Raw genomic sequence first — 23,261 nt, forward strand, 5'->3', positions numbered from 1 at the left:
TGACCATTTATTTATTGAAATTAGTCTGTGAAGATATTTGAGCAAAAATTGAAATGTATGGAGTAGGAGAAAATGGTTTGTGAGTTGGATAGACTTACATTGGAATTCTCATTTGCCACCTACTCACTGTGTAGCTGAGCAATGCACTTAACCTCCCTGACCCTCTGTTTCCTTTTCTGTAAATATCACAGAAGTTTGTAATATGGATTAAAATGAAAAGTATGAAAAGGGCTTGGCTTATAATAATAGAAACTTAATAATGCATATTACTTGCCTTATTCTTTCAGATATAAGTGCTTGTATACTAATTTTTAAAAACAATCACAGAGTTGGGTAACTATTACAGATAAAGAGATAAGTGTGAACCTTAATAATTAAAACAAAGCCATTCTGAGTCAGATTCTTTAATGCCTCAAAAAAAGTTAATTGTTTTAAATTATATCAACATTTTATTTTTGTTTTCTGAGGTTTCCATTCACTTTCAGGGCCTTGACATAATCTATCATTGACAGACAGTTTTATTTAAAATATTTAACAAGTGTAAATTAATAACAGAAATGAGTCATGATGCTTTCACATATCATTTTGGCAATGTTCTTACTCTAATTATAAACGAATAGATATTTTTGCTGTTCATCTATTAGAAGTAAAACACTTTCCTTTTCATCTTACTTAATTGTTTTGGAGGGAGGATGAGTATCAAACATTCATATTTTTACCATTTTTCATTGTTTTTAGGATGATGTTAACTAGATGAGAAATTTTCTTCTCATTGCCATGCACTGAGGATCCTAGAAACAAAATGAAAAGAATCAGCCATGATATTGTGAGATATCTTCAGAAATTCTGTCTAGCAAAGTTGTGTGGCTTATTAATTTGTCTTTCATGAATATAGACCATGATTTAAAATTCCATTGCTTTTCTTTAATTGTTCTATTGACCAGCATGGTTTGAACACTTATATTCAGATTTTTTTTTTCAATAAATACTGTAGTACTGCATGATCTGAAGTTGGTTGAATCTGCAGATGTAGAACTGCAGATTCAGAGGGCTGACTGTGGAACTTCAGCATTTGCAGATTTTGGTGTCCTTGGTGGGTCCTGGAGCCAATCTCCCATAGGTACTGAGGGATGACTATATATAACAATGAAAATTAAAATATTAAAAGAGAAACAACCATAAATGGACTAGTTTGCAAAAGCAAATCATCTTGGTGTAAACTCTCCAAGGCACATCAATTTGAAATTTCAAACACTTTAGATGAAGAGAAGTTTCTTAACTTCCAGGGATGAAAAAAGTAGGTGACACATAGAGGAAAATGAATCAGAATAGCTTTGTCCTTCCCAATAACACCCCTGGAAGGTACTTAGGCAGTTAGGTTTCAGCCTTGTGAAGGGAGTTTATTTCTCACTACAATTCTATATGCAGCCAAACTGTCAGTGCAGTCAGTAGGTAGAGTAAAAACATGAAGCTCCTAGAGGACAAGAGTGAGATAAGAGAGAGGAACACATAGGACATAGGAAACAATGTCTGCAACACAGGAGAGAAGTCAAGATGGTCATGATGGAGGGGACAGCATGATAGCTTGTGTTAGGACTAGGGAGAGATGAGTTCTGATTACAGCACCAAAAGACCCTCTGAAATAGACCCAGGACACTGAAACTGATAGAATAGTAATGTATTTCACTCTCTTGAGGGAAAATTAGACAGCTAAAAGATGAAATGTCAAAAAAAAATATCAAAAAGATGAATATCAAAAAAAAAAGAAAGAAAATGAAAAAAAAGGAGGGGTGATGGAGAGAGAGCAGCGATTATCTCTTCTGCAGGAAGGAAAGGTAGCCGTGGCTGACTGCAGTTAGTAAAAGCACTTACATGTCATACTCATACTAACACTCAAAATTGGTAAGACCAATGCTGGCAATTTGGGAGGTTACAAAGGGAAGGAATACTAGTTCTCTGTTACTGAGTAAAAAAATACTCAAATTTAGTCTTCAAACAATGCACTTGTACTAGCTCACAGTTCCCGAGGGTCAGGAGTGCAGGCAGAACTTAGCTGGCTGCTTTGATTGGGGGTCTCACAAGGCTTCAGTCAAGGCTGAAGTTCCATCAAGGCTGGGCTGTATTGTCATCTGGGGAAAGACCGGGTTCTAAGCTCCCTCAGGTAGTTGGAAGGGTTCATTTCTTGCGCCTGTAGATCTCATGGTGCTTGCTTCTTTTAAGGTCAGTAAGAAAACGTCTCTGACCTTTGGGAGAGCCCCAGTCCCTCTCTCAAAGGATTTTACCCAATTAAGTCAAGCCTACTCAGGACATTCTTCCTTTTGATGAACTCAAATTCTACTAATTTGAGGCTTTAATCACATCAGTAAAAATCCTTCAGCTTTGCCATATTCTGTGGACTTGAAGCAGGTCATAAGTTCTGCCTGCACTTGGGGAGGGGTTGTTTAGGGTTTATGACTCATAGGGGGTCACCTTAGGGTGTGTTTGCCACAAAAGGGTTTGTATATGGGTGTGTGAGGAATGCAGAGGGAAGAAAGAAGGCTTAGTCACCCTCTATGGTGACAAGTCAATATTGATAATGCTTAAAACTGAAGAAATCAGTTAGCAATATTAAGAGATCTAGAAAGTACCATAATAATGTGCTAAAAGAGGGGAGGTTTGTTTGTTTGAAAAGATGGGTATGGAGGGCAGTGAACTGCTACTTCTCACAGGAAAATATACATAATCCTACGACTCTTTTAAAGTAGTGACTACATAAGTTTGATAAAAATAAAAACATGAAGGAAGAGAGTAAGAGACTTTTCAGGAGTTCAGGAAAGACCCAAGTTCTTATCGAAAACGTGCCCTTCAAGTTACAGGCAGAATAAATGTTCAACAAGACTTTTTAGTGCAGCTGCAGAATACCATAAAAGTACAGAAGTTTCTTATATGGATTAAGACAAAAATTATGAAAAATACTTGGAAGATAAAAGTAGACACTTAATATCAAGGGTGATGAAGAAATCTTTAAAGTTATCACACAGAAAATCTGTAAAGAGATGGCAAGTAGAGTAGGTCTCTCCATAAAATAAGTGTCAAAAGAAAATGGAGAAGCATGTGAAACATGTCTGAAAACTGTCAGTCTATCATTTTATAATTATATAAACTAGAATACAAGACTTTCTTCAGGTTTTTCTTACCAGATTCAAGTTCATATACCTTGAGAATTTATTTTAGCTTATAAAATTCTGATGCTCTGATCACCCAAACAGACATTTTCGTGCATGCATTTCACAGTAAGATTGTGATTTATTTAGTTCTCATGAGGATCTTAAGCTTTTACGTTCTCTAATATGTTGTGTGTGTGTGTGTGTTTGACCTTGAAATGACCGAGTTCTTTATCTTCAGTATCTCTCAGTTAATTAGTGTATATATTTAAATAGGTAGCCTGACCTCAGCTATTGCCTGGCATTTTTATGTATTACATAGTAGATTCATTTAGAGTTTTATATAACCATTTCCCTTTGGCAATTCAGAAATGTATAACATGTTTCCTGTTTCTCTAATTTCAGGGCTTAAGGAGCTTCTACTTAGAGATCAAAGAGATGGACTACACTGATGAGCAGGAGAAGAGGGGATACGAAGTCAGCAATTAAGAAGGATTTCTCAGAAACGAGTAAGTGTGACTCCATTACTTTCAGGAGTCTGTGTTTGATTGTTTGATAAAGGAAAACTAAGTCATGACTTTTTTCGGTAGATTAGAAGTCTTCTCTAAATTTTTTGTTGTAGAAATTGATAACTATATGTAAAACATGGATCTACTTTCAATGTCTAAGCACATTTTATTTTTTATTTTTTTAAACAATTTTTATTGATTTATAATCATTTTACAATGTTGTGTCAAATTCCAGGGTTCAGCACAATTTTTCAGTTATTCATGGACATATACACACTCATTGTCACGTTTTTTTCTCTGTGAGTTATCATAACATTTTGTGTATATTTCCCTGTGCTATACAGTGTAGTCTATTCTACAATTTTGAAATCCCAGTCTATCCCTTCCCACCCTCCACCCCCCTGGTAACCACAAGTCTGTATTCTCTGTCTGTGAGTCTATTTCTGTCCTTTATTTATGCTTTGTTTTTGTTTGGTTGTTTTTGTTTTTTAGATTCCACATATGAACAATCTCATATGGTATTTTTCTTTCTCTTTCTGGCTTACTTCACTTAGAATGACGTTCTCCAGGAGCATCCATGTTGCTGCAAATGGCATTATGTTGTTGGTTTTTATGGCTGAGTAGTATTCCATTGTATAAATATACCACAGCTTCTTTATCCAGTCACCTGTTGATGGACATTTAGGCTGTTTCCATGTTTTTGCTATTGTAAATAGTGCTGCTATGAACATTGGGGTGCAGGTGTCATCCTTAAGTAGATTTCCTTCTGGATACAAGCCCAGGAGTGGGATTCCTGGGTCATATGGTAAGTCTATTCCTAGTCTTTTGAGGAATCTCCACACTGTTTTCCATAGTGGCTGCACCAAACTGCATTCCCACCAGCAGTGTAGGAGGGTTCCCCTTTCTTCACAGCCTCTCCAGCATTTGTCATTTGTGGATTTTTGAATGACGGCCTTTCTGACTGGTGTGAGGTGATACCTCATTGTAGTTTTGATTTGCATTTCTCTGATAATTAGTGATATTGAGCATTTTTTCATGTGCTTTTTGATCATTTGTATGTCTTCCTTGGAGAATTGCTTGTTTAGGTCTTCTGCCCATTTTTCGATTGGGTTGTTTATTTTTTTCTTATTGAGTCGTATGAGCTGCTTATATATTCTGGAGATCAACCCTTTGCCGGTTTCACTTGCAAAAATTTTCTCCCATTCCGTAGGTTTTCTTCTTGTTTTATTTCTGGTTTCCTTTGCTGTGCAGAAGCTTGTAAGTTTCATTAGGTCCCACTTGTTTATTCTCGACAAACCCCCCCTTTTTTTATTAAATCTGTTTTTACCTGTTCTATTTTCTATTACTCTCTTAATCTTTACTTCTTAATTCATTTCTATTTCTCTTGGGTTTTGATGTCCTGCTATTGATTAGACACAGGTTTCAAAAACATCTATTCATCTCCCCCCCCCCTTTTTTTGTAAAGGTTTCAAAAGGACATCTCAACCCGATTAATACTCTGCCTCAACTCACTCTTCTATTATTCATTATACACTGTTTTCAAACCCTCTTTCTCCCTTCTTTTAAAATTCTTTCTCTCTCTCTCTCTTATTTTTTTTCTTTTTTTCCTAAGTTCTATTCCTAAATAGGTATCAGATAGATAAAATCCTTAAGGACCATTATGTAATCTCTATGTTCTTTAATATTGTGCATATGGGAAAAGCAAAGCAGAAGGGATTTTACTTGAACCTAAATACCATGTTTAAATTTTATTTACAAACCAGAAAGTCTCACAGACATAGAAAACAAACTGTGGTTACTGGAGGGGAGGGGAGGGGAGGGATAGATTAGGTGTTTGCGATTAACAGATACACGTTGCTGTAGCTAAACAACAAGGACCCACTGTATAGCACAGGGAACTATGTTCAGTTTCTTGTAACAAGCTGTAATGGAAAAGAAACTGAAAAAAATATTTATATATAACTGAATTTGTTTGCTGTATACCTGAAACTAACACCTAAATTGACTACACTTTAATAATAAAAAAAATTAAAAGAAACATTGTTAGATCTTCATCACTCTTATATTTCTAAATTGAAATAACTTAGTTTATTTAAGCAGACTTTATAATGCAGCACTTTGAAGATAAACAAATGTGATCTTGCAAAGAGGAGGCAAAACGATTTGCTAAATAGAGACAGACTAAAGGGCCAGTCACTGCGACTTGTTTCTGAATTGCCTACTGAGAGACTGTATGTCTCCAAAGCATGCGATAATGTTTGAAGCGTTGGGACACATTTTTCCTTATTAATTCTCCTTTGTATTACCACCCACATCAGATACACTTTCCTACAGTTTGCTGTTAGCTGTGCATTCTGAATTTAAATAGCTAAGGGCCTGCCACCCTTCCAGAGGATACTGTACTCACAGCTACTAACTGAAGTTGAATAATGAGGGCAGACTTTCCTTCTCCTGCTACTTGGTGCTTAAATATCTGACTATTCTTAATCAATAGGCTGCATTGTTACATGGGCTGCTCGACCTCGTAATCACAAATAGCCAGTTGCAGGGAATGGTACGTGGGTTGTTGATCTAAGTGCAGGAGTAAAACCAATTGAAAATGAAACACTGCAGCACTCACAAGATTTCACATATTTTATCATATGAAAATGCTTGGGGGAAAAGAAGGGTTCTGTCCATTTTTGTTTTCATTCATTCATTAAGCAAATACTAACTGAGCACCTACTCTGTGTTGGTACTGCTATAGGCACTGGGAAAACATCAGGGAAGCAAAGAGAACAGTTTTCATCCCCAGGGAGCTTACATTAAAGTAAATACATTAGATATTTAAGTTGACATACAATATAAAGTATATTAGACGGTAGAAATAGAATAGGAAATAATTTTTTCCAACGAGAAAAGCAAGTCAGGACTTGATGCGAATACTGGTGTAAATTAGATAGGTGGCCAGGAAAGGCCTTGCAGAGAGGGGGACGTCTGAGTAAAAGGTGAAGTGAATCACAAGGAATATTGGAGGCAGAGAGCTCACGCTGAAGGAAGAAAACTAGAGAGGCCCTGAAGCAGGTGTGTGCCTGGAATGGCCGAGAAACCACAAGGAGAGTGGTGCAGCTCAAGAAAGTTGCACAAGAGAGCAGTAAGAAAAGGACCTCACAGGAAGAGGGGCTCTGGAGGCGGGGCCTCGGAGACGTCTACGCTGATGTATAGAAACTCACCAGGAGCTCTGGCAGTCGTCTGACAAGGTCTGCCTCATGTCTTTAACAAAACCTACCAGGCTGTGTGTTTAAAAAAAGAAAAAAAAAAGGAGCAAGGGCAGGAGCAAGGGAGAATAATGGTGATCACTCCCCACCCTTCTCTTCCTGCTTTGTGCCCCGCAGGAGTGACTTGTGACATATGTTAACTCCTGAGTGGCTTATTTGAGGCTGACTTGCATTGGGCTCAACTGATGAGAGACACTCACAGGAGATTCTGGGAGATGAGTGAAATTTATATCTTTATTACCCCTTCTCCTGCTGGTACAGGTCGCCACTGGCTGGCTGTGTCCATCCATCAGGGCCCAGTTCTGCCAATGGCCCTGCACATTCAGCTACTTTACTGCTTTCCTGTAACAATTCCTCGGCCTGAAGGTAGTAACGTCTTCCTGCTAGTGCTGGCACTGGGGTGTCACGTGATCCTTTGTTTTTCTTCTTCTCTCTGCTCCCACCTTTGTCAGTAGTTCCTTTATTAAGTCCTTTTTAATGACTCATATTTGCCATCTTTTTTCCACCTGGAATTGCCTGATGTACCAGACAGGAAATCATACCATATTCTGAGGAGATGGGATGGTGACTTGGTCCAGGGTGAGAGCAGTGGTGATGGTGAGAAGTGGTTGAATTATGGACATGTTTTGAAATTGGAACCTCCCAGATTTACTGATGAATGCCATGTAGGGTGATGTGTGGAAACATCCAGGTGATGCCTGGGTATTTGGCCTGAGAAATTTGAAAATGGAGCTGACTTTGGATGTACTCCCAAAGTTCACTGGGGAGAGCGGAGCTAGAGATACAGAGCTGGAGCTCCTACGTGTAGAGATGGTCTTTATGCCTTGACGTGGGGTGAGATCAGTAAGGGACCGAGTCTAGACAGGAAAGAGAACAGATTCAAAGACTTGGCCCTGGAGCAGCCTGATACTTGGAGTAAGTGAGGAGAAGTCTGAAAAGGTGAGTAAGAAGGAATTATGCAGGAGGTGAAAGGCGTCCCCCCAAAATTGTGAGACTCAGGAGTCCAAGTGAAGACAATGAATAGACTAGTTGCTCATAAGCTTCTGAGAAACTAATGCTGGCTGACTTTCAGTGAAGAGTATTACACTTAAAAATAAAGGTATATATATTTTTTGATGTAAATCACAGAGGTATATTAAAATGTCTTATAAATAATAGCATTTCAATTACATGTATCACATCTGTCTTCAGTCACCTGAGACTCATTGAGACAATCTCGCAAGACAGCTTCTATTTAAGAACCAGACACATTTGCATCCTCACAGCTTAACATCTTGAACAGTGTCCATCTCTTATATTCCCCTGAGAGTTCGAGTGTCAGGAAGGAAAGTTAAAAGCTATTTACCCCAAGGAATTGTTAGCTTTTGCATTAGGAAAACACAGCTGAAGGAAATGAATTCAGTGACTTCTACAGGAAAAACTCAGGAATTTTATGGCATAGAAGGAGGGAGGTGTGCCTGTCAGCCCATCCCAAACAACCTGAAAAGTATGGCTTGAATCAGAAAGCTAATAGGGAAGTCGCAGTGCATAAAAGGACATTTATATTTACTGTATGTTACTAGTTTTAATAAGTTACACACACATGCTAAGTTGACTAATCAAAAACCTGATGTTTACAGTCCCGTGTGAAAGTTTTGATTCTACTCATTTCAGATGTTAAGGATGCAATTTTCTAGGATTAGCACTTTGTGTTTCATTTTACTGTGAAATATGAATGAAGATCTGAGATTCTCTGATTGTCCTCTTCATATCTTTTATGTTCTACACAGCACCCAGTTCTCCATAGAATTAGCTTTCACAAGCACACTAAGATTTAGAAGATCTCTCTTACTGGCAAAATTTGCATTGGTCCTTCTCACAGTCACTTTTTACTAGCTTTTTCTTTATTAATCTCTTTAAAAATATATTTGATATGCTTCCATTTATTTAAGAAGGTAGAGGGTTAAATAAATGTGGATAGTAATTACAATGGGCTGAACACATCAAATGTGAAAATCCATGATTTCATAATGTTGCACATTCTAAAATAAAGCACATTGTTCTGAACACAGGTGAAAAGAGGGAAAGGACCCAGGATTTGCCCTGCCTTTCTAAATGAACTGTACCTCCCCATGGTCAGAGTTGATGAGGGGAGGTTTGCCTTCAAAAAGGTAAATGAGGCTAAGCAATGTTAAGACTGCTGTTTAAAGGTCCCGGGCTTTCTGATGTTACCTGTTGTTCTGTAGATTTTTATCTAGTAGGTAAGCAAATAGTTTTTGTTCAGTGGAAAAGAAAAGCCCTAAAGTACGATACCAACCAGTCTGGTATATAACCTAGCAAACGTGACTCTAACATTACTAAATTGAAAATAAATCCATAGCACCTCAAACATGTACTTTGAACTGCTCTTTACCTAACTCTTCTCTTCCTTAATGAGTTGAGTAAAATCCTAAACGTGTTTATGCTAAATTTACATGAGAGTTACAATGTTACATTTTTGAAAACTGTATTTTAGCAGCAATAAGTAATAGTACATGAGGAAGGAATGATAGAATATCATCCTGCTTTGCAACTCCTGGTGAATTAACAGCTTAGACAATAATCATCCATTGTCAGAGGGCATCACACACAAAAATAATCAGGCAATATGTAATTTATGATGGAAATACACAATACTGCCTATGAAGGAGTTGTGCCAGAAATACTGAACCTGGATCTGAAGATAGAGGACAAGGATTAAACTAGGTTTTTAGAACAAATTACACTGTACTATTAATGATAATAAAAAGACAGCCTCTTTTATCCTCTCTGTCCTTTTCAGTCAAGCTGGCAGTGTTCTGATGGCTTATTAGCCATTCTCAAGGACTTAATAGATGTCTCATGGATGTCTTGGAATTCACTTCCCTGGGCCAGAGGTTCCTCCTCCACAGATCTTCCCTGGATATTCCCATCTCTGTTCCTGGCTTCTTAGCTTGCTGAGGGCATTATGAATTGCATGCTTAACCTTTTATGTACCTGAATACTCTGACCTTTTTTTCCTGAGTTATTAGTGAAACTCTATTCAGTAACATTCTCTAGAGCACAATTTCCTGAGCGGGACCTCTTTATTTCAGCATCTTTTGCAATCTGAATAGGCTAAGAATTTCCCAAAGTATCGAGTCCTGTTTCGTTATGTGTAACAGTTCTTCCTTGAATTTATTGTCCCTTTCTTCTCATATTTTATGAGGAACAGCAACAAGAAAGCTGTTTAGATTTCAGCACCTTGCTTGGAATCTCCTCAGTGAAATGTCCATGTTTATCACTTACAGCTGCTACATGACTACAGAACACAATTCTGCTGAACTATCTGCCACTGTGTCACAAGGATTCTCTTTCCTGGACATATGAGGAAAGTCTGCAAAGTAATGAATGTTGTTACAAGATAAAAACACAACCACACAAAAGCTCTGGGATGCAGCAGAAGCAATCCTAGGAGGGAAGTTCATAGCGATTCAGGCCTTCCTCAGAAACCAACAATCTCAAATAGACAACCTAACCTACCACCTAAAAGAATTAGAAAAGCAGTGAATGTTGTTACAAGATAAACAAATAGAAAAAGTGACCATGGAGGAAACAATTAAACCACCTCTCTTCCTCCCCTACCCTCTTTTTAATTAACAACTTAGAAAAATTCAGGAATACATGAATACCATGGTATTCTACTCATAGAATGACACTGTATGCATGAAATTCTGCACATGAAAAGGAAGACTAACAGAGCTGCTAGTACGTTGCTTATTTCCTTCCAAGCTTTTGCTAGCAGCACCTTTCATGTCTACAGTATTTCTCCCAGCAGGCTGATTTAGGCGTTCCCAAAGTGACGATTTGTCTGCCAGGCACCTCAGTTCCTTCTGATGAGTCCCTCCTGGGAAAATCAGTATTACCCATTTTTCTACTAATGGTCAATTCAAATTGCTCTAGGCTTTTTCCATCATGTGCCTCAAAATTCTTGCAGCGTCTGCCCACTACCCAATTCTTAAGCCACTTCCATATTTTTCTGTGTGTTACAGTAGCACTCGACTTGCATTACCAACATCTGTATTAGTTTTCTACTGCTGCTGAATCAAACTACCACAAAGTTGGTGATTTAGAATAACCCAAACATATTATTTTACAGGACTGGAGGTTAGAAATCCAACAGGGGTCTCAGTGGGACAGAATCAAGGTGTCAGAAGAGCTGTGTTCAATTTTCAATGGATCAGATTTTCATTAGATTGCTGACAAAGTGGGGTGGAAAACACTCCCTGAAGGATGGAATTTTAAGCTAAACTTCTAGAGCTGAAGGGAGACACATGTTTCTCTCTACATAAGGTAGTCCCTGTACATGGAAAAAGGTCTAAACTTCGACGTCACTGAGACATTTCAGGAAGTCAAATGTAGAGAATTCTAAAGCTTTCTTAAGAGAAAGTAACATACACGACAAGACACAGCTAGTCTGGGCGTGTCGTCAGTACCACGACTGTTACTATGGAGAAATGCTTTTAAAGTTCTAAGTGAAAAAGTCTTTAAACCTAGAATACTTAGGACAGCCATATTATTAATCAGGAGTGAATGCAAAACTAAAGCTGCCATACCTTGAAGGACTCAGAGAGTTTACCTCCACACACTCTTCTTAGATATTGAATCTTGCTAAAATGAGGAGTGAATCTCCAAGTGAGAAAGACATAAGCCTGAGTAAACAGTGGATCAACTAAGCAGAGCAATGAGAAGAAGACTCAGAGAAGCAGCTGTGCTCAGGCCTGGGGTCCCAGCTGAAGTTGAAGATGGAAGCCTCCGGGCTGTGTCTGTGACTGTGGAGGGGGTGGGAGAAAATGATTAATTTCCAGACTGAAGCTTTCACGTTACTGTATTAGTAGATGAATTTTCTACCTAGGGCTTAAAAGAAACAACAAAAAAAGTTGGTGTCTGCCATCTGAAGTGAGGCAAAGCACCCCCGCAGGCCCCTGAAAGTCTGTCACATCAGATGCCTGCCCCTCAGGGTGATGCTCCCAGACAAGCAGATGAGCCCCTCCCACGCCAGCCCCGGGCGTCCGTCCCTCCCCCACTCCTCCCTGCTGGGGCTGGGGCTGGTGAGCCTGAGCACCAGGCCTGTCAGGGCCATTTCTCACATCTCGATGTGATGATGACACACATTCGGGGGCCTGCCTGAGTGCATTGTGGGACTTGTTGGCACAGGTCCTGTTGGTTTTCAAAGCTAGATGGTTGGGGGCTCCTCCCTCTTGTACAAGTCTAAAAAATTGGGGTGCCTAATGTGAGATCCAAACCCTTTGCACCCTAGGGAGAAGCTCCAGGATTTTTGTTCCCTCCAGAGGTGAGTCACTGCCTCAGGGAGTGGGGTTGATCCTGAGACTGCCTCAGCCTCTCCTACCTTCCATGAGGGCCAGAGGCCTAGGAGCTGCTCAGCATGGTTTTTTTGGGGGTTTTTTTTTGTTTTTTTTTTTTTTGTTTTTCAGAGGAGGTTGTTCCATGTGTAGCTGTAGATTCTGTGTGCTCATGGGAGGAGGTGAGTTAGGATCCTCTTTTGTCGCCATCTTGAATTTGAACCTGACTTTTGTGCTTAGGGATAAATTAAGGAAAAAATGATAAAGCTGAAAGCAAAGGATCAATTTTCCTTGTATTGTCAATCAATACATGGATGTTTTCTATCTTATGGTGCCTATAGCTTTAAAGTCTCTGGAATAAGAACTGAAGGTTAGAATTAATTAGTGGACTAAGGCTCTTCATCACTTTAGTTCTTAATCTAAAAACTAGCATAAGTATAAATGCTTCTTCAGTGTTACCTGTAAAATGAGTATTCTATAAACTAAAATGTATGCCTATAATTAAAGCCTCCATATGGACAACATTTAGACAGCAAGATGAACGACTGAATTCCCAGAAGTAAACATCTAGCTGTATGTTCTTGGTGACATTATTTGAGTAGTGAGCAGTGCACAGATCGCAGGAGTAGACATTCAGGAGATAGCAAAAGACCACACATTTGCTGTGCATAGTTAGATGAACATGTTGAAATTGCCAAAGATTTTTTAAATTTCATGCATGTGTACTGTAGGTCCAGAGTCAATATTTAAGTTCACAAACTTTGTCTAACTTGATAATTTCTCTGAATATGCCTATTGATGGCAAAGTAGATTTGTTTTCACAATAATAAATGTTGGGAGAAATGGGGACAGTTAAGTGGAAATGCTTCATGTGAATGGAACTTGAGAACTTCAGAATCTTTTTAAATTCTGAGATTGTCAGCGACTATCTACATATTACCACTCAGAACAAAGTTGTTAAGGATAGAAAATTATGAATGACCACTGTTTTACTGTAAAAAGGGGAACTGTAAAAATTGGGATTACATACTGGTAACTAAACATTAAAATCAGCCCAGGATTTATTTATCACAATTTGACATCAAATTTATTTTTGATTAAGAAGGAGGATGGTGATATTCTTGCAAATACTTCATTCAGTCTTGAAGGAAAAAAGTACTCTTTTTAATCCTTCTCTACTATTTCTATCCTGGAAGATAGTGTAAAAGACGGCCATGGTTGGCAGACACTTCTGCTCCACAGAAGACTTTGTCAACCTAGACTGTGAATTTGGTTCATGGACTTCAACAGCCAGTTCAGCAATGGCAGGAAAGGGATTGGCTGCATGACACCTGGATATAGTAACAGTGTCATTTCTAATAACAGACTCTGAGAGCGCATAGTCAAGAGTCTCATATGTAAATATGATCAGCTTTCAAACAATTATTTAACACGGAGTAAGGGAAAATGATTTTTTTATGACTGTGCAATTGAAACTTAACACTTGCTTGAAAGAGAAGGTTAAATGTGGATACGGCAAATTGGTGTTAAGTGAATGCATATATACTATCTAGAATTAAGGAATATATCGTGCAATTTGGAGTCACTGTCAAAGACTCAATTATAGTGGCTTATAAAGCTTGCTAAAAGGTGAATATTATGAAAGGAAAAGGCAAAGATTTGAATAAAATAGCAACTGAGAGTCTAGGAATCTATATGATAGCATGTGTGGGAGAAATATTGATAAGAAAAAGAATAAAGAGAATGAGGTTAAGGAAACTTACAAACTTTCAAACTGTCTGGTTGATTCTGATTGGGGTAGAGAAAATCTATAAAAAGGGGGAAAGGACAAAAATATTCCCTTCAATTAAAGTTATATATTTATACCATTAAAGCATATAACTGTTTATTATTATTTTAGGAACTATAAAGATAATGTGAATATCAAAAATATTTTTAATATAATTTGAGGAATGAATTTGGTTAATACCACATATCCTTTTCAGAAACAAATATTCTTCCCAGTTCTCCTGTTTCCCATTTTGATCTGTAAAAATTATAACATCTTCACATGGTGATTTTCTTTTCTTATATATAATTAATCTACAGAGTTAGATTTTGTTAGTATCTGAAATGTATACATTGTCTTGTGGAAAGTGAAAGTCAGAGTATTGGAGACAGTCTAATGTGCAATGTTTCTTTATTGATATTTTTTAGGGTTTTTATGTAATTACAATGAGGCATGTGACATTTTACAAAGTGGAGAATTACTAAAAATTTTTTGGAATGTAGTTTTCTGTTACAGTGGGTGAATATTACCAGGCATTGTGCATAATTAGATTGGAGGCTTCTAAAAAGAAGTGCAATTCTCTGTGTAAGAAAATTGCTAAGACTGTTGTCCCTTACATTTTATAGTAGAAAAATTTAAACATATACAAAGCAAACAGGATAGTGTACCCACTACCTGGCTTAAATAATTTTTTAGTGTTTTTGTTGTTCTTGTTTTGTCTCTACTACTGTCTCCACTGTATTATTTTTTATAGTTTTTTTAGGCAAAATTTACATACATTGAAATGTACAAATGTAACCCACACTCTATTAAGATATAAAATATGTTCATCATCCTAGAATGTTCCCTGGTCACTCAATCACCCCAACTCCTGCCAAAGATTAATTTTGTCTGTTCTAGAACTCCAGGTGAGTGTAATCATACAGTTTGCAGTTATTTGCACTGGTTTATTTCATGCAGTGTAATGTTTTTGAGATTCATCTATGTCGTAGTATATTTTAGTGGTTTGTTCCTTTTTATAGTTGAATAATATTCCTTGGCAAGAATATACCATTATTTGTGTATTCACTCTCCTACTGGTGACATTTGAGTTACTTCCCATTTGAGGGATTATGAATAGGTCTGCTACAAACATTCTTGTATAAATCTTTTCATGGGCATATGTTTTCATTTCTTTTATTTATATGCCTGAGAGTAGAATTGCTGAGTCAGTAGATAAGAGTCTATTTAATGCGATAAGAAATTGCCAGACTCTTCCTCAGACTGGTGGTACCATTTCACATTTCCACCAGAGATGGATGAGCTCTCCGCTGGTGACACATCCTTGCCGATGTTGAGTGTGGGCAGTGTATTTAATTTAAGCCATTCTAGTGGGTGTGTAGTGGCATCTTGTCTTGATTTGCATTTCCCACGTACGACTAATGTTGTGCACTTCTAATGTTGTGCAGTTCCCTCACTGGCTATTCAGACACCTTCACATGTGAACTCTTGGTTTAGTGTGTTGCCCATCCTGAAAGTGGGTTATCGGTCTTCTCTATTTGTAGGAGTTATTTATACCTTCAGGATAGAAGTCATTTGCCAGCTATGTTTCACAGGCATTTCCTCCCAATCTTTGCCTTGCCTTTCATTTATAAACAATATTTTTTTCCATTGGCAGTTTTTAATTTTGATAAAAATATTAAGTTTTTACTTTTTGTGGTCTGAGGCACGTTTTCCTTTCCGTGGTTACGAACATAGCCTTCTGTGATTTCTTTAAAAGCTTCACAGCTTGAACTATTGCATTCAGATCTATATTCCTTCTTGGAGTAATTATGATGTATGGTATGAAGTAGAGGTTAAGACTCATCTTTTTCCACACGGGTATTCAGTTGTTCCTCCCCATTTGTTGTAAAGACTTTGCTGTCCCCAATGAATTGCTTTGTTGTCTTTGCTGAAGAACAATTATTAATATAAATTTGTGCCTGCTTTTCGACTCTCCATCATGGTCCCTTTATCTGTTTGTCTGTCTTTATGCCACTGCCACACTATCATGGTTACTGTTTATCATGTTTTAAAGTCCAGTAAGATAAATCGTCCACATTTGATGTTCATTTTCAAAATTTGTAGGATATGGTTAAACATAGTTTGCATGTAGCTAGTTTCCTTTCTGGTATTTACATATCTCTCTGTATCTTAAAAAAGAATCTAAATTTGTAGGTATTTATTTTAGAAAGTTTGGGTTATACAGATGAACAGAAGGAAATTTTAAAAATTACTCCTAATTCCTCAGTCGGCTTGGACATATCTAGGGCACACGCACAAGCATTATGAATTAGAGCAAGAGTTGGCAAGTGAGTGATATTGTCAATTAAGCTGGTGTTTTAATTGCAGGGTTTTAAGAGAAGTCCTGCACTAGGGTATGCATTCATTTTTGCCCATGCAGAGGTTCAGTTGATAAGAGCTAATATTATCTTGCTATTCAAAAAAGCTTAGATGTGTCATACTGGGTTATAAATATGTTCTTTTTGTGAACAATTCAGCAAAGGAGAAAACATGAGTGGGATTCTGGTTGTATCTGCCTTAAATTCTCAGATTCTACTTAATTGAAAAAATCAATACAATTTATATGTAATAGCTTAATAGTGATAAAATACATATTGCCTCTGTGCATGTGAGTTTGGAGAAAGGTAGGGGAATACACTTTAGGTAGTCAGTGTGGAGAGGCAGTGGCCTGTGTTAAGTAAAGAAGGAGCAGTCTCAGCACATGGAAAAGTGCCGCTCTGCCTAGGAGAGTTGTATTCCTGTGTTTTTAGGAAAGTGTGGAATTGCAGACCTCTCCCAATGCTCCATCTGGCACGTATCTATTGTGAGTTTGTTGTCACTACCCCCTTCCCTTTTTATTGAGCGTGTTGACCCCTCTAAGACTCAGCTAGGAACTTGAGCTCCTATGGTGCCAGCAGCCTCTTCACTACCCAAAGACTTGGGATTTGCCTTTTATTGTTTCTAAATTTGTCTCTGTTTTTTGGAGAAGGGGCAGGATTCTTCTTGACTCTGTGGGCATATTTTCCTTCCTAAAGGTTAGGTTGTGGACTTACAGCACCTTCTCAGTTTTTAGCATTGAAATAGTTAAATGTTTCTTTGATCATTAATGTGGAAAGTTGGAGTTTGGTTAGGTTGAAAACATGGATTCAACCATCAATGCAAATTCAATTATCCATGTTCTATGTTGTATGAGGAAGACTTTCCATATAGAATTAAAGAAATACCCAGGGTAACTCCCAAAATATTATGCATGTTCATACTTATGTCAATGAAAATATTGTATTTTTTGTATATAGAAATATATCTTTTTATTGAAGTATAGTCAGTTCACAATGTTGTGTTAATTTCTGATGTATAGCATAGTGCTTCAGTCATACATGAACATACATATATTCATTTTCATACTCTTTTTCACTGTAAGTTACCACAAGATATTGAATACAGTTCCCTGTGCCATATGGCTTGAACCCGTTGTCCATCTATTTCATATATATCAGTTAGTACCTGTAAATCTCAAACTCCCAATCCATCCCTTCCCACCCCAACCTCCCCAGCAACCATAGTTTGCTCTCTACATCCACGAGGCTGTCTCTGTCTTGTAAATAAGTTCATTTTTAAAACTATTTTTCTGTAGTTATTTTTATAAGCAATTATTTTTTAAAAGAATATAAGCAATTTTTTAAAAGACTCATCTGTCGAATATCAATTTTTGATTAATTTCTTAATAAAACTTGCTAGATAAGCAGAACTCATGATATCATGAACTATGATGATCAGCAGAAATTAAGTAGTAGTCGACAAGTAGTTGGATTCTCTAAGGTCCAGAGAATTTATAACATCTAGGAATTAGAACCCCATATCTTAGGTTTTCCTTTATGCAGAAACCAAGTCAAATCCTAAGAAACATTATTCACTTGCTCATGAGTAAAAGGGAATAGTTGAGCTCATCACTGGACTTCAGGAAAACCATCATAATTGTTATTAACTGTAAATGATGATGATAAACTGAGTTATTTCTTCAGGAAATTTCACTTTTCTATTAGACCATATACTCATTTTCCATTTGCTTAATTTGCATAGCGACTGTTGACAGTCTGCATAATTGGCATTTAATCAAAAGCTGCCTTATGTTTTACTTTAGCTTCAGTCTTTTGTGAGATGGGTAGTGGAAGAGCTGTCTCCCCAGCAAAGCCCATGTTTGATCCATTTTTTGTGCCTTACCCATTGCTTACCACAGTATAGCCATGTAGTGAGTGGTCAGGGCATGAATTTCCTGCAGTAATGAATAAGGAAAAACGAGATTACAGAGGGTCCTGGCTGTTGTGTCAGAGTATTTGCATTTCATTGCAGAAGCCATGGAAAGTGAGTACAGTGCTTTGAGAGGCACATAATAAAAGTGGCCTCTGGGACACCTGTTCTTGTAGCAGTGCAGCGGGCGTATGAAGAACGATAGAACGTGGAAGTGGCAGCACCAGTTAGGAGACTGCTATGTAAAAATCATTACTTCCACCGGCATGTGACCCAAAATAACCAAAATTCTCCTTACTTCTCTGCTATTCCATTTCTCTGGTTTTGTCTTTATTTCTTCTCTGTATCTTCAATATCTTGCTCTTGTAACCCCTATCCTCTTGCTTTAGAACCTTCTAAGGCAGGAATGGATGTGATGCCCTGAAGTACCTGCCTCTCCCCCTAAGACTTTTCTGGCTCCTGTAGTTGATGGCTTTTGCTCTGGTCTTTGAAACTCCCAATACTTCATCTCTAGAGAGAACATGACATTTTCCCACTTTGAGTGTCTGAGTTGCAGCAAGTTGTCACTCACTTCCCTCAGTTATTGGCACACTGTCATCATGATGGTGTGCAGAGCCATCATGTTGTGTTTTTATTTTATTTTCCCTCTTTACTCTGTATTTCCTTTCTGGATCTTGTTTGTACAGTTGTCATCAAAATTGATTGTCTAGGGGCTAATAAACAGTTTGATCTTGGAATCCTGCTCTTAAGAATAACTAGGAGTATCAGGGGAATCCAATCCATTTGTTTTTGGAGTTTGCCAAAGCCCTGAGATCTAGCAGTGGAGCCTGGAGTGCATGCTGTATCTGGGTCTTGTCCACCTGTGTTCTTCCACCACCCTGTCCACCTTAGTTAAGACCAGTCTCCACATCGGAGTTTCTCACTTCAGGGCACTGAAGATTACCACAGGTCACAGAAGAACATGCATTGGTGGAGAGAGGGTACAGCCCAGTATTAGAGCACATGCTTAGTATGCACGAGGTCCTGGGTTCAATCCCCAGTACCACCATTAAAAAAAAAAGAAGAAAAATACAGTCTGATACTGTTGCCATCTAGGGGCTGAAATAGTTCAACATGAGGACATAAAAAAAAAGAACATGCCTCAGGGAGGAGGGGAGAAGGACTCTTTTAAAAATCATTGTTGAGCTTCAAGTAAGATAAGAACCCGAGACACGGTCATTAGATTAACAGCAAAGATCTTACTAAGGGCCTTGAAAAGAGTGGTTTGGGGAGGTTCTGGGGATATTAGCCTGTTTGGAGGGTAATCAAGAGCATTTGGAAGAAGGGGAATTGGTGAGAGCAAATATATACTCCTGTTTCAAAGAGATTTAGGGTAAAGAGGAGCAGAGGATCTTACTCAAATGTTCTTCTAAACCAGAAGACTACATGACTGAGAGAAAACCCAAGTCATTTTTCGGTCTTGCATTTTGAATGACAAAGTGATGAAACGACCCCAAAGATGTCACAGAAATGGAAACTACTAGTTAAGTGATAAAATGCTGTAAATTCTTTAAGTACTTATATTACTTGATCTCATTTACTCATATTTTTAAGGAGAACAACTACATGAGAACAGCTACATTATGCAGGGTCTTTGGGCTAGGTAGGTACTGTAGTTAGATCATTCAGAAAAACAGTACAAGTTTTTACTTGGGATTTAAATACATTAAGCTGACTGTATTTTCAAGGTAATAGAAGTCTCCTCTTATCCTTCTGTATACCTGCTGATATATGGAAAGACATGAAAATAATGCCAGGTATTTTTCTAATTTTCATCACTTTGGAGTGAAAAGAAGCTGGCCAAAATGAGAATAGTAAAATGAGCATGTGTTATTGAATTATGGCTTTAATAATGCATTCTATTAATACAGAACATCATCCAGTGTCACGTTATTTTAGTCACTCAATAGTAAATGGAAAAGCAATTCATAATTAAATTAATGAAACCCAGCACCAGGCTGACCTTTCAGTAATTCATTTTATGGCTGACCTGCAAGATAGATATAAAATGCTGTATGATCTTTGACATATATTGTGGATTTAAATAAATTAAATGGAGTTAATGTAATACACATGCAGTTTGAAAGTGTGTAAAGATAAGAGTATTTTTATGTGTGACTTTCCTAATTAGGCAGTGAAAGAGGCTATTTACAAAGGATCACACTGTTGCCACTATTTTCCTTAAGGCACTAAAGGTAGAGAAAAGGCTTCAGTGAAGGCTCTATTAAAATCTATCATGCCTTACTCTCCACCTGTGTTTCAAACTCAAAGTATAAGCAGATAAAGACTTAAATATAAGATACGATACCATAAAACTCCTAGAAGAAAACACAGGCAAAGCATTCTCTGATATAAATTGTAGCAATGTTTTCCTAGAAATGAAAGCAAAAATAAACAAATGGGACCTAATCAAACTTACATACTTTTGCACAGTGAAGGGAAACATAAACAAAATGAAAAGACAACCTATGGACTGGGAGAAAATATTTGTAAACCATAAGACTGACAAGGGTTTAATTTCCAAAATACACAAACAGCTCATACATCTCAATAACAAACAGGAAAACCTAATCAAAAAGTGGGCAGAAGACCTAAATAAACATTTCTCCAAAGAAGACATATAGATGGCCAAAAGGCACATGAAAAGATACTCAACATCACTAATTATCAGAGAAATGCAAATAGAAACTACAATGAGGTAATCATCCCACGCTGGTCAGAATGGCCATTATAAAAATGTCCACAAATGATAAATGCTGGAGAGTGTGTGGAGAAAAGGAAACCCTCCTACATTGTTGGTGGGAATGTAGTTTGGTGCAGCCATTGTGGAAAACAGTATGGAGATTCTTCAAAAATAGACTTACCATATGATCCAGCAATCCTGCCCTTGGGCATATATTCAGAGAAAACTAATTTGGGATGATACATACACCACAATGTTCATAGTAGCACTATTTAAAAGAGCCAAGTCATGGAAACAACCTAAATGTCCATCAACAGGTGTATGGATAAAGAAGTTGTGGTATATATACATACATACATACATACATACATACATACATACATACATACATACATACAATGGAATACTACTCAGCCATAAAAAGAATGAAATGCCATTTGCAGCAATGTAGATAGATCTAGAGATGATCATGCTGAGTAAATCAGACAGAGAAAGATAAATATCATATGATATCACTTCCATGTGGAATCTAAAATATGATACAAATGAACTTATTTCTAAAACAGAAACAGGCTTAGACATAGGAAACAAACTTATGGTTGCCAAAGGAAGAAAAGGGTGTGTGTAGAAGGGGGTTTAAGTTAGGAGTTTGGGATTAGCATATACAAACTACTATATATAAAATAAACAACAAGTTTCTACTGTATAGTATAAGGAACTATATTCAGTGTCCTGTAATGAAGCATAATGGAAAAGAACAAAATTAAAAGAATGAATCCAATGAAATTTTTTTTAAAAAAGAATAAGCAGAGAGGGAAATATCTAGTTGTAGCTTGGATCTTCAAAGAGGTTTCTGAAATGTATATCCTATCCAGGCCAGTTCATTAAGAGCCCACTGAATTGTAGCAAAGGAGGCAGCCATCAACAATGACCACTTTTCTTTCTGTTTATGTGTTTACTTCCTGTCTGTTCGTTTTCAACTATAGAAATCTTTTACTATTTTTATGGTTTATTTTTCCACAAGTTAACTCTTGAGTGAAGATCTAAGCACTTTTCCTTTTATAGAGCTAACCAATACAAGACTTAATAAATGATACTGTTTTCTAAATATTTTGCATGATATTCCCTCCTCCAGTCTATATAAAATTAATAGCAAGGAAGTATAAAACATAAGGGTAGTTTCTGATATAATAGATTGGGGTTCTTTTACTTTGCTTAGTTGATCTGTTGCCTTGTTTTTGTCTCCAGACTCAACTATTGTATTTATAACTTTATATTATATTCATTACCTGACAGAAATTTTGACATTTTTCACTTTTCAAAATTATTTTAGCTAATCCAAAATGTTAATTTTTATCCAAAGCATGTAAAAATGTTCGAAGTTTACAATGTTGCAGATTAAGCTTTTAAATTATTTTGAAATAAGTGAGCGTCTTTACAATATTTAATTTTGTCATCCCCTAACAATGTCTGTTCTTACTGTGTGTGTACATCTAATTCAGAGTACTGTTTGTACAGAGTACACTTCTGAGTGCTGTTTCTAACTTTCTTTATCTAAGACCTATGAAATGTCAGTTCTTTAATATTATATACACACACAAATACATGTGGCTTATACTCTTGACACAGTACATTACCCTTCATTGTATTTTTTAAAAAAGTCCTTCAAACTTCTCTTTGCTGTCCTTGCTGTTGACTGGCATTTTTTTCCCTCCACTTTTCTGCTCCCTAATACAGACGTTCACAATGGTTAGGGGAGGCTTATTATATCTAACTTCACTTAGGTCTGTCATGTCAGAAGTGACAAGTGGATATCATTCTTGAATCAATGAAAGATAATCACTGTTCTTTACTGTGATAGAGAAGTCATAGAAAGTGATTTGTCCACCATTATTATTCAAATACAGTAAGATTTATGTCACAGATTCTCAATACAATATAAAGTCTGATAATAAATCATTTAATATTTTGCTTCACTTACCAAGCAAATTACTAGCTATTTTCCCCCAGCTTCCCAAGATAGATACTGCATTTTACAATTTGCATTGCTTTTTATTGTAGGTATAAAAATGAAATCCTTTGAGAAGATTTATAATGACAAGATAACTATTCTGTAAAAACAGAAAGGGTCCAAGCTTTATGACACACAATTTAATTAAAAAGAATTTGAGACTCAGTAAACATCTTTCATGATCATATATTGTGTTAACACAAATAATCTTCAGTGAAAAGAATTTGTTTTCACAAATTAAAA

General features: G+C 37.0%; 1 long non-coding RNA gene across 2 annotated transcripts in view; it reads left to right on the top strand.

Moving 5' to 3' along the window:
• LOC116151285 (uncharacterized) overlaps positions 1–23,261 on the top strand; it is an 826,846-nt gene that overhangs the window by 184,959 nt on the left and 618,626 nt on the right. For both annotated transcript variants that reach the window (XR_010382609.1, XR_010382610.1), the window contains one exon: positions 3,549–3,652. This is a non-coding gene — a long non-coding RNA (uncharacterized LOC116151285). The remainder of the gene's footprint in view (positions 1–3,548; positions 3,653–23,261) is intronic.

This window comes from Camelus dromedarius, chromosome 10 (assembly GCF_036321535.1).
Source record: "Camelus dromedarius isolate mCamDro1 chromosome 10, mCamDro1.pat, whole genome shotgun sequence".
NCBI classification, from domain to species: domain Eukaryota; kingdom Metazoa; phylum Chordata; class Mammalia; order Artiodactyla; family Camelidae; genus Camelus; species Camelus dromedarius.